Genomic DNA, 12,907 nt, shown 5'->3' with positions numbered 1-12,907 from the left:
GGTTAACAAACTCCTAAAATATTACCAAAATGTAAGGACATTAATGTGCATGCGTAAAGATGCAAAATTCTAAGTCTTGATTATTGATAGTCCCTAACATATGTAAGAACTTAAATATCTCGCCAGATTTATAGTGTTACGGCTAAACATCTCAAAAATTGTCAAAAGTATGCAAATTATCATAACTTTTAAAACACTTAGATTAGTCTAAATATATTATTAATGTAATAAATTTTTAACTAATCATATCTAAATATATATAGAATAAAAAAATGACAAAATATACTAATTGGTTAATTCAATTACCCAACAACAAGAAAGAACCCATTTGTGTTGGTGCGAGCTGTCATTAGAGTATTTTAGGAATCAATTCTTTTATTTAAATTCTTTGATTATCGGAGTAGATTAGTCCCCAAATACTCTATTATACCTTTTGAAAATTAACTCTTTTTACCATATCATTCTTCCTCTTCATTCAAATCAAGCACCATGGGAGATGGTTCTTCTCTTTCTTTTTTTGAAACCTTGAATACCACAAATTCTGCTCAGATGACATACAACCATCCCTTATAGTTGAACCTTCCGCTGCCTCAATTGGTATAAAACTAGATGATAACAATTATGCTATTTGGTTTCAAGTTGTTGAGATGTATCTCTCAGGAAAAGTCAAAATGGGATATATTAATGGTAATTTCCCACAACCATTATAGACCCATCCTTCCGTCAATGGCGCACGAACAATGCAATTGTGAAAGGATGGTTGATCAACTCGATGAACCCATCATTGATCAGCAAGTTTATATGGTTTCAAAAAGAAAAATCTGTATCAGATGTTGTTGGTACTGCTATTTTGATGGCAGTGATACCCCCAAGTCTATGCACTTCGACGACGGGTGGCCCCCTTGAAGCAAAACGGTGGCTCGTTGGAAAGATACTACAATGATCTACAAGGTATTTGGCATGAAATAGATTTTCAACGCAGTAATCCAATTGAATGGTATAATGATACACAAAAATATAATATGTTGATTAAAGGCGACAAGGTGTATGCTTTTCTAGATGGACTTGATGATCGACTTGATGATAAAAGAAGTGACAAACTACAACTACAACCATTCCCCATAGTTGAACAAGTCTATGCTCATGTCGACCGTGAAACACTTCGCCAGACAGTTATGAATATTGATGAAGCTGAGAACATTTTTGGGGAAGTCTTGGCATCAAAAGGACTTAATCTTGGATAATCCTCAAAATCCGCCTCATCATGTAATGAGAATTATGGTGTATCTAAGGGTAGAACCTTTACTGATACCAAATGTACTCACTGTGGCAATCAGACTGTTGGAATGACTTCCAAGAAAAGAAAAAAAAACATGAAGGAAATTAGGTTGATGGTTGTGCGACCATTCGCATGGCAACAATTGCTGAAGGAATGTCACAATTTTCTCTCATTCCAGATGCAAAGATTCAAAATAAACATTCGATAGGTGACGATTCATGTATTGCACTTTGTTTTGTAATTCATCTGAGGATGCTCAAAAAAATGCGTGGATCCTTGATTCTGGAGGCACAGACCACCTGACCTTTGATTCTACTGATTTCTCGAAGAATTCCATGCCACGAGGGACAAGCATTTGTAATGCTAATGGAGATGTATCCACAGTTAAAGGAGCTAGAACATGCATGCTATCTCTACACTATCATTATTTAATACACTTCATGTCCTTTCTCTTTCACATAAATTGTTATCTCTTGGGCTAGATGGTACAAAACTGAACCGCGTGGTACTAATTTACCCTTACCTTTTCTTATTTCAGGATATTCTCACCAAGGAAATAATTGGGCGTGGTACTAAAAGAAGGGGTTTGTATTACGTGGATGACTTCAATATAGGGCATTCACATCTAGTTCATCATCCAAATGGAAACAAAGAACGTGAAATATGGCTTTGGCATAGACGGTTAGGACATCCATCTTTTGGTTACATGAAACACTTGTTTCCCGAGTTATTATTGAATGTATCAGATTTCAGTCTTAGATGTAATACACCCATTTTTGGCTAAAAGCCATCGAATTCCATATCCTTTAAGCACCAATAAAAGTCATGTTCCTTTTGTTGTAATTCATTTAGATGTGTGGGGGCCTTCCCCTATCTCTACTATGTCAAAAACACGATGGTTTGTGACCTTTATAGATGGTTGTACATGTATGAAATGGTTGTATTTACTCAAACATAAAGATGAAGTGTTATACATGCTTAAGTCGGTCCATAGCATGGTTTACACCTAATTTTCAACCAAAATCCAGATTCTTCGATCAGAAAATGGTGGGGAATATGTTAATCAAAGATTTTGTGATTATTTTAAACAACATGGGCTTATTCATGAAACATCTTGCCCCGGAACTCCAGAACAAAATGGTGTTTCTGATAAAAAAAAAAAATAGACATATCCTTAAAACTATTCCGGCCTTGTTAATTTGGGGCACATGTACCTAATCAATTTTTGGTTGATGCAGTTGCTACAACAGTGCATCTTCTTAACATGATTCTTTCCAAAGTGTTGGACTTTAAAACTCCATTTTAGGTTCTATCCTCATATGTTTCCATACCAACCATGATGATGCTTTCGCCCCGGGTATTTGGGTGTGTTGGTTATGTTCATTTACGTAAAGATCAACGTACAAAACATGATCCATGTGTTGTTAGATGCGCTTTCCTAGGTTATGGATCCCATCAAAAAGGCTATCAATGTTACGATCCAGTTCATAAACGTAATTATTTGACTAATGACTTGACCTTCCTAGAGTCAAACAATTTTTTTTCAAAGAAATCCAAATTTGTACTTTAGGGGGAAGTTCAAGATGAAGTACCGATTTGGTTACAGCTTTATTGGGATCATGTAAGTGAGCCTACTTGTTAAAGTGAGCCTATACTAACTAGTCCTACATAAGAGACAAGCAAAATTAATGAAAATATTGAGCCGTCAAAGTCATCAATGCCACTTGACCACTAAACCGAGCATATTCTTGAGGAAGAAAATGACCCCCCCCCCCCCCATCTCTCCTGTATGATGCACCCATTCTCCTAAGAATTCCTGAGGTAAGTTCTCCAATTGTATCTTCAAGTTCTAATGATATAGATGCAACCATGGGCTATACTCTACGTTTCAGGTATAATCGAGGAAAACCACCCAACATGTATTCTCCTGACCATGAAAGTCGAAAGTCGAAGTACCCAATTGCAAATTATGTTTCCAAAGAGAAATTGTCTAAACCACTCAAGGAGTTTTCTCATACTCTTTCATCATGTTATGTACCTATTAATTTTCATGAAGCACTTTCTGACTGTAAATGGACTCAATCAATCTGTCACACCCCCGGACAAGACGGTAGAAACATCCGAAGGAGGGTGACTTCATTGTGAAGTATCATAACAATTGAATATAAATGAAACAGAGCAATCCAAACATCATACGTTGAAATAAGAAACTTACATTGTTTACATATTGTATTTGTTCTTCGAGTTACACAAAAGATACATAAGTAGAAATCTTCAAACTACAGCTAATTAGTCCTGCATCCACGACCCTTGTTACCTGCTTACTAGATCCTTGAGAATACAAGTCGTTTCGAATAGGTTTACAATGTACAATTCTAATATTCATTCAAAAGCTATTGTTTAAAAGAGTTAGGGCATCAAACAAAATTCGCATTTTCTAATCTTTCTAAGTACTATATTATATTATATTAATATTAGAAGCCATATGGTTATATCAACATGACGACCAACAACTCATCATGATATCATCATTTAAGACAAAAAAAGTGTCAGTTGCGAGAGAGACTAACAACACCGATGATCTACCAATACCGTTATTTGGTTTGTTAATATTTTATACTGTTAGTGTATTTTATAAAAATCTAAAACATTTGATAGAACTTATATTAAAATCATATACTTAGTTTTTTAAATAGATTTTTTTCTTAAATTGTTCATAAAATATAGAATTTATGATTCAATTTTGATTTTTTGATTTTAGTTGATTTTTTTCACAATTAAAAATTACTTCAAGATTGCAATCAAATGTTACATCATAAGTAACTGAAATTGATAATTTTCTTTAATAATAACACATAAAAATATATTTTGTTAAAATATCAGCACTACAACTATATTTTTGTCGCTAAACTCGGAGGCCTCTAAAATTCGAACGCTCGAGCTACAGCACCACTCGCACACCTAAGGTCGAGATGTCTAAGCTAGGGATGAGCAAAAGGATCGAACCGGATGGAACCAGACCCGACCCGAGAACCAACTTCGTCCAAAATCAAGAACCTAACTGTCCTGACGGTTCTATCGGTTTTTGTCGTGTTTTAAAATGTTGGAACCGGTCCTCAAAAAATAGCATCATACAGTTCCGGTTTTTGCTGGTCCTACGGGTTCCGGTTTTATCGGTTCCGGTTCCTACCGGTTCCCGGTTCCAAAAATCTACAAAAATAACGTTTCGGTGCCGGACCGACCGGTTCAATCGATTCCTGTTCCTGTTTCGGTTCCGGTTCCGGCTGGTTCCTCTTGCCATATGCTCATCCCTGGTCTAAGCTCCTACATATCTACTTCTCATTTTGTCAATTTGTGGACTACAAGCACAAAAACGTTTCCTAAGTAGAAACTAAAGGATTATGAACGAACGCTTAAAGTTAGCAATTTTCCCTTTCATTACCCTTTTTCACTTCCACATTCCTATTATTCTCATACCTACATTCACAATCGCTGCAAACGATTTCTATTTTACAATCACCCCTGCCATCGAAAATCTGATTATATATTTTCCATGAGAGTGAAACTAAAATAGTGAAAACTACGACAACTTCTTCCCATTCAACCTCACGCTTTACTCCATATTCCTAAGAGAGAACCCAAGAATCAGAAAACCTTTAAAAAAAGGACGAGGCGAGACGATGTACAATCACGTAAAAGCTCAAATTCCTCATTGACGAATATACAAAGTAAAATTACCACACAGCAAATTGGCAATTTTTATGCATTCTTGGTCCAAAATCCTCACTATAGATCCTCAATCCCATTCCACCTCACACTTGGTTTGTCGTATACTCGTATTCTCTCTCTTTGTAAGTGCCGATTGGATGAAGACAGGATTGAATTGGCATGTTTTCATCTACGACAATTTAACAAATAGGTTAGAAAAGGGGAGAGATGAGTAATGCACCCATGTGTTCAACAAAATGCTTGAGAATACTTTTCGAATATATCACTGCAGTTCAATTTCAATATTTATCATGGCCATTTCAAGCTATTAATGCTATCCAATTTCAATGTGATTGCAAAATTTTGGTTCATATCACCAATATTTCTAACATTAATGACAGAACCGAATTCACCACATTTCATCGCCATATTTTACTACCCTAGAGCCCTCTACTGATGTTCCTTTCGGACACTGATTAAAAAAAGAAAAAGAAAAAAGTACAGCGATGATAGCAACAATAGTGATGATCTAGGCACATGATAAATTGAAATCGTACAGGCATGTTCAAGAGGATTCTTGCTATATGATCACAAGATTTTCTTTGAGACTTTCGACAACCACATGGTGAGTAATTCGATTTTTCAAGCACCAGTTGAGAAAAGAGTGAAACCTATGCCAACAAGTGCAGTTAATGGTATATATTGTAATTTTGTCAAGTATTTTTAGCAGGTAATCACTTGTCTAAAAAGATGGTTTATGGAGGATTCCATTAATTTTATTTTAATATTTGCTTGTAGATTAGATACAAAATACCTCAATATTGTACCAATTCCAGGTTATTTATTTGTGAAGTGTGTCAAATTCAAATAAAAACCGGAAAGGTGGGTTGATCTGTAGTATGTGGGTGATAGAAATGGTTGATTAATGGTGATATGATTAGCATTAGCTAGGAAGGAGTATAGCATAGATATTGGCAGTGTTGAGGTATAATTATAAATTTGCTTTAGTTTTATCATGCCTATTGTATATAAAATTTTCAAAGAAACGAGCAGTTTAACCGCTATTTTTAAACAAATTGCATCCTAAAGAACGTCTTCATATTGATAATGATAACAATATATTATTGACATTAACATTACACCTTTTTGTGTCTTAGAGTTAACGTAATAACTTTGAGATTTTGAGTTCAGAATGAGTTTTTCACTTATCAGAAATTTGGTTCAACTGCATTTAAGCACACATTTTATTTTTTTTCCTCTTGTGAAAATATATAGCAGAAGAAAAAAAAATATCACACAACACTTCAATTATTTCTTGATTTTTTTATGTTGATTATGATTCAATCTTCAACTTTGTTTGTTAGCATTTTTTACCGTTAGAACATAACGGTCACTATTTTAATATATTAATTGTATTCAAATTAAAACAACACTATCAAAAATATGACCGTTGTGTAACGGTCTAAAAACCAGCAACACTATCAAAAATAAATTCTACGCGACATTTAAATTTTTTTCACTCTCATATAACCCTCTTCCTACAACACATAGTCTTTGTCTTCAGAGTATACTCTTATCACTTCTCCAATACTCATCACGTTTCTATTTCGTTCCAGTAGTTCATTTGACTTTCTTTTGCACAAAAAAAACCATGGATTTGATTGCCTTAAGTGTAGATCTTCTTGAATTTCTTTCCATCGTTTTTAACTGGGCAAGGAAACCAACCTTAAGGAAAGGAATTTTAGCATGGGCTCAGAAAGTCTCTAAAGAAATCAAGGGCGTAACCACCACTAAGGGGGGTGACCTCAAGAGGTATAAACTAAAATGTCTTCATTTTCAAATTGAAAGACTAAAAAAATTAGAAAAAAATCCTAGACCGGTCACTCCAGATTGAACCGGGAACTGGTAATTTCCAGTTCAGTTATATGCCACATCAAGTAGCTGACATTTTGTTTCTTGGCAGATCAAGACCCAACTGAATGCAATTCCAAATTGACTGTTGCGTATTCTGTTGTGAAGGAACGTTTCCTTCCAATCGTTGCAGCCGGTGTTATCTGCAATTTAGTATACAACTGCGGGTAATTTCAAGTCTCATTAAAAATGCCAGTTTGACCATCAACACGACATCCAAAATACTGTAAATAGTCTAAATTGATGATGACACATTGTTCTAGAGGAGAGAGAGGTGCCCTCTATATGTATAGATGAAGAGATCCGAGAGCAACAACAGATCCACATCCAAGTTCCCACTTCCAATGACAGTTTTGGCCTGGTCTTCACATATGGAGTTGCTGATTATAGCGGCAATTAACTTGAATCCCATTTCCATTTTTTATAGCAACAATAACATCTTTTACAAGGAATTAAATAAAGAGAGAGGGATATGGAGTGTTTGGTGATCAACTACATACTCAAAAATATTAATTGTTAAACAAAAGATAAAATTCAGATATTTTTTTCATAGTTACGTATGTTTTACATTTATATCAATTTTCATTAGTTAAAAAGCTTTCATTTAGATATGCTTTTTATTGGTAGTATTGTTTAAATATTTTAATTTAAAGAGAGATGAGTATCAGGTTTTTTGTTTTTTTTTGGTACTACTTAATTAATGTTATTGTTTGTTTAGCAAATAGATATTATAAAAAGTTCGAAGGATCAGTGGTTGTTTATTACTAAAAGCTCTTAGCATGTTGTGCATGTATAGAAACTTGTTAACATAGACGTGTCAGCAATAAAACAAGTTAGGATACATATAAATAACCTTAACTTAGGTTGAGTGCCAACTCCATTCACAATGTACAAAAGTCGCCATTGCTGATAGCGTGTAACATTCCATTCCATTTTTAGCAAGAGAAAACCACCGCCGATCAATAAATATCTAAGTTCTCGTTTGGCATTTCATGAGCAGTTCCACTTAGAATTTAATTAAGAAGGTTTTGAGAAGTATTGGACTAAATCATTTATATAATGTTCAATTAATGATTATTGATTACAAAACCCTTTGCAACAAAGAGAGTTGAACTCCTTTTTGTTGTCCAGTGAACAGTATCCATAAGACACTATGTCTGAATCTGATATGGGTTGTATATACTATATCCACACACTCTTCCTTTAACACGTCATCTTCTACCTATAAAACATACACATAATGGCCTTTAATTGACTGAAAAACAAAAAGACAATTCTCCAAATGTCCATAATGAGGTGCCCCATAATTATGTCCATGGAATGTAGGTGAGACATACAAGTTATTGTGCATTAAAAACTATTGTATTTGAAACATTAAACCAAAATTGAAATTAAGAAAACAATGAGAATGAATAAAACGTTATTTCTCATATTACCTTCTCCAAGGCCGAAACTTGTTGCCTTCAACTACTAAGCTCTGAAGATAACTTACTAAGGTCTGCAACTGAATTTTAAGATCAATGGAATTCTTCCCTCAATGGTAAAGTGATACAATAAAGCTATTAACCATTCATATTATGTCTCATCTACAATGTAAGACATCAAAGATTTGGTCTCACCTTCTTTATGTATTTGAGGGCTATACGTGTTGCTTTGTTTGAGGCCTACCCTTTCTTGGTACATTTGAAGACAAGGTTCATTGTGTAAGACTGATAGCTTCCAACCCCACAAAATCCACATGAAGGACCAGAACTCTTGTAAAATTAGTTGTTTTCACGTAGAAAGAGTACACTTACGAGAGTACAGATTTTGAGAGAGGATATCATATTTTTTCATTATACTCTCGGAATTTAAAAGTAAAAAGACATGTTTGTGAGTGTGTTTTCAGGTCCTTCTGGAACAGTGCTGCTGGTGATCAAAACAGGTGAGTATCTTGGAGAGCCATTGAAGGGCTCGTGAATACATGGTGTCTTTTTATATAGATTGTCTTAGGTTTGTCGGTTTGCACAAAATATGTTTTTGAAATGTAAAATAAAATGTGGCATATGCATTATGAAGTTAATTATTTTTAGGATTTTCATCGAGCAACAAGTGGACACTTATCCATTTTGGGGTTTCAGACTCGATTCAAAATTCATTTAGTTCAAACCCAAGTATGATACGAATCTAAATCGAGAATAAACAAAACAGATCAATTATTTCTAAATAGCTAAAGTCTACTTCGGAGGTTACGTTCTTTAGCTGAATCACCAATTAAATTAGGAAAAACACAAGCATGACATTCAATAATTCATGGTCTTTTAAAAAGATAGTCAAGTGGGTTGGATGAATTACCTTATCATTTTCCCTCTTCCCATGTTGATGAACCGGGACCAGTGGCGGAGCCAGGTTCAAAGTAAAGGGGTATCCCAAAAAAATTTCGGATGGCCTAATTTTTTTTTCGAGGTACTTCGGTTTCAGTTTTAAACCTAAACCTTAATCGAATCCTTAAATAACCTAAAGTCATATTATATAAACATGAAGTCGAAGTATCTTTTGATACTTGAAGCGATGTGGGAATAAAAGTAGATATCAAATGAAGAATCAAGATAACAAGTTAATATAATAGACGCAATTGGCTAAATTTACATGTGTTTGGCGATGTGGGATAAATTAGCTGGGAAAATAAAAATAAAAGGTAAACAAAGAAAATGTAAGGAGGGAGATTTGATCCTTAGACCTCTACTTCAATATGATAGCACCTTATCCAGCAGACCACATGTTTGTTTGGGTTTATAAGTGAAGGGAAACATATATATACACTATGTAAAACGAAATTTTGCTAAAAAGAATTACACTACCGAAAATTTTTTTGAGGGGTATCCCGGGCTACCCCGGGATCTACATTGGATCCGCCCATGACCGGGACCTTAAAGAATTACTAAAAATCACAAATTTGGAGATGTAAGTTACAAGAATAAAACGTTCACTAAACAAAATTTACACAATAGCAGTCAATCAAACGGAGATAAATTTTATTGATGTTGATGATGTAGGATGAGCAGAGCTAATAGAGGTAGATGTCACGAAGGTAATGTAGATTCGAAGTGAAATTATTTGGTGTAGGAACAAGGAAGCAGAGGGCTGATGCAAAGAGGGAGAGGGTAGTGGGTGGAATTTCTCAAAGTATGAACAGTTCAAACACTTATTGCATGATCATTCAGAGGATTCAACTCTTGTAACAGCCCAATTTTACAACAGAAATTTTTTTCATTTAATTTAGATATGTATAACGTCATGAAATCCATAAAACACAGGTTTAGTTAAAACATCGTCTTTTACATTTTATTTAAAATATCAGAGTAGGCCCCCAACATATCGAGGAACAAAAATATAGATAGATAGAGTGCACGCCGCGCCATCAAGCCTTGCCCTTGCCTTTCGGCTCCGATGTACCTGAAACAAATCAACAACCTATAAGCGAAATGTTTAGTGAGTTCCCCAGAGCATACTACACATACGTAGACACAAGTACAAGTCATATAAGCCATGTATACAAAGAATCAGCAAATGCCATGGGCTACCCACACATGGTCTTTACTTGGACTGCCATGGGCTACCCTACATGGTCTTACACCCAAGGCCATGGGCTACCCCACATGGTCTTTACTTGGACTGCCATGGGCTACCCCATATGGTCTTACACCCAAGGCCACGGGCTCCCCCCGGGGTTTTCATGAAATCATAAGATCATAATACATATCAAGATACAGAGTAATCACATAAATCATAATCACATAATGGGCCGACCTTGGTGCCATAGACCCATAGGTATGCTGACAAGACTCACCTTAGCTCGAAGAATACGAGTAATGCACTCTCAAAAGACCCACAACCTCCCAACTGGATACTAACAACAATAATAATAATAATAATATCAATGCTTGGTCCATAAATTATCCCAAGGGAAGGCCCAACCTTTAAACCCTAACCCCAAAGGCCCAAACACCCTTGCAATGCAAATGGGCCCAAATCTAAGTCCAAAGTCCTTAATGGCCTACTTAATATGTCCATGATCCAACTGATAAAAGGCTTTACCCTAAGAATCCAAACATGCCCAAAACCCATAAGAGCCCAAACGTTTGACAGCCCAAAATACGATTGGCCCAAACTGTTTCGCGTAAGCCCAACATACGCTCCGGGTACGCGCAACGTACCGGGTCTTCAGGGGTTATGCATAGTGTACTTGGAGTACGCCCGGCGTAAGTCTCAGTTAAGCACTTTCTCCATTAAGTGCTTATTACTTCATTCTTTTAGGACCAAAATCTAGATCTGAGTCCTTTATTACTTCTTAGGGCATAAAGTTGCTAACTTTATGACTTTGCATGTCCATTAAGCCCCCAAAGACATCATTAAGACCTTTCCCAAGCCTCTCATTCATGCACAAGGTCATGACTTCCACCAAGTTCCTATTTTTATACCTGCAACTTGATTAACGACCCCAGATCTGACCTCAGATATGAATGGGGACGTTCTTGCCAACAAATGAGGCCCAAAATCCATCAAGAGGACCAATTACAAAAACCCTAGCTAAAACTAAAGAGCAACAAGGAAAGGTGCAAACTTTTTACCTCCAAAAGCTTTGAAATATGATTATGATGTAAGATCTTGAAGCCCCCACCTGTTCCAGGTATGCTAGACCAACCCTCCTCTTTGAAATGATCACTAAAGAGCACAGAAACACACCTTAAGAGCTCACAAAATGATTCCTCAAAGCTCCTAGCAGTAGAATGACGTTAAAGGGTAGTGGAGGTTCTCCAGGGTTTAGCCCCAAAGGCTTAAAGTTGTTTTTATAGGCCTCAAGTCCGACATTAGTGTTTTCTGGCCCCTGACAGGTATTCCCCGCGTACACCCTGCTACGCCTAGCGTACCTTCCAACACCCGCGTCCATGAAAGGCCCCGGTACACTAAGCGTACGCCTAGGTACGCCCAGCGTACTAAGGGACCAAAAAATGAAACAATTTAAATTTTAAAGGGGTTTCATGACATACCTTTTTATTTTGGATGTTACAACTCTCCCCCACTTGGACTAGACTTCGCCCTCGAAGTCCGTGGACGCAAACAGATCAGGGTAATGCTCTCGCATCTCCTCCTTGGGCTCCCAAGTCCACTCGGAGCCCCTTCGATGTTGCCATTGCACCTTTACCATCTTTACCTCCTTATTCGAAATCGTCTTCGTCATCCTGTCTATTATGGAAATTGGCCTTTCGACATAATTCAATCCCCCATCCACCTGAATGTCATCCAAGGGTATAACCGCGGACTCGTCAGCAATACACTTCCGAAACTGGGATACGTGGAAGGTGTTGTGAATCTGACTAAGCTCCTTGGGGAGCTCTAATCGATAGGCCACCTTGCCTACTCAGTCTAGGATCCTGAACGGACCTATAAATCAGGGACCTAACTTGCCTTTCTTACAGGACCTAATAATCCCCTTCCAGGGTGACACCTTTAATAAGACAAAATCCCCCACTTGAAACTCAAGATCTGATCTCCATCGGTCGGCATAACTCTTCTGTCGGCTCTGCGCGACCTGCAGCCGGTCGCGCACGTGCTGAATCAACCCGATGGTGTTGAGTACCACTTCCGTTCTCCCCATGACCCGATGACCGACCCCGTCCCAGCATACAGGGGTCCTGCACCTCTGACCATATAACATCTCGAATGGGGCTCGATCGATGCTGGCATGGTAACTGTTATTGTATGAGAACTCTGCCAGTGGGAGATATGTATCCTAACTTCCCCCGAAATCTAGCACGCATGCATGCAACATGTCTTCTAATGTATGGATCGTTCTCTCGCTCTGACCATCAGTTTGAGGGTGATATGTTGTACTGAAATGCAGCTGGGTACCCAGTTCTTCATGAAACTTTTTCCAAAATCTAGATGTAAACCGAACATCCCTATCAAAAACCACCAACATCGGCACCCCGTACCTGGCCACCACTTCTCGAACATAAATGTCTACTA

The sequence above is a fragment of the Lactuca saligna genome, chromosome 5, assembly GCF_052625555.1.
Source record: "Lactuca saligna cultivar CGN05327 chromosome 5, ASM5262555v1, whole genome shotgun sequence".
In the NCBI taxonomy this organism is placed as follows: domain Eukaryota; kingdom Viridiplantae; phylum Streptophyta; class Magnoliopsida; order Asterales; family Asteraceae; genus Lactuca; species Lactuca saligna.
Note: the sequence above shows the minus strand (reverse complement) of the source record.